Source organism: Tupaia chinensis, unplaced genomic scaffold, assembly GCF_000334495.1.
Source record: "Tupaia chinensis unplaced genomic scaffold, TupChi_1.0 Scaffold000294_1, whole genome shotgun sequence".
Lineage (NCBI taxonomy): Eukaryota > Metazoa > Chordata > Mammalia > Scandentia > Tupaiidae > Tupaia > Tupaia belangeri.
This window is the reverse complement of record NW_006159779.1, coordinates 664,118-664,792: the sequence shown is the minus strand read 5'-3', so window position 1 is coordinate 664,792 and position 675 is coordinate 664,118.

Genomic DNA, 675 nt, shown 5'->3' with positions numbered 1-675 from the left:
ACACACACACACACAGACACTGATACACACAGACACACACACAGACACACACACACACACAGACACTGATACACACAGACACACACACACAGACACACAGAGACACACACACACAGACAGACACACACACACACACACACGCACCCAGTGTGTTCTCAAGCTGCCGGGTCAGGGACTTGAACTATGGAATCGGCCATGTGGGATTCAGCCGCCTTAACCTCCGTGTTACCTGCTGGCCCCAAACAAACGTTTCCAAAGCACTTCTAACATTACCGTGCATTTTTAAATACCGTAGGCATTGCTAGCTGCCCCGGAGGGTGTGTTTGTGAGGGCTGAGGGCAAGGGGCGCGGAGGGGCGCAGAGGGGAGCAGAGGCAGCGAAGGAGGTACTGAGACAAGAATGAGCGTCTTGGTGCTAAGAGGGGGCAGCCGGGAAGAAGCAGGGAGTTGAATCGACCCTGTGGCCCGAGTCCTTCCCGCACACACACACACCCCAGAGAGCAGACCACAGGACTCTCACAGCTCTGCTCAAGGGCGAACAGCGCCTGGAGACCTCGTGCCACGCAGTGGGCTGGGGGCCAGGAGAATCCTGGCGGGGTCTGCAGGCTGAACGCACGCCTTCATGCTTGTTCTCCCTCGCTGGCACCGGGCTAAGCCCCTCCCTAGGTCATCTCGT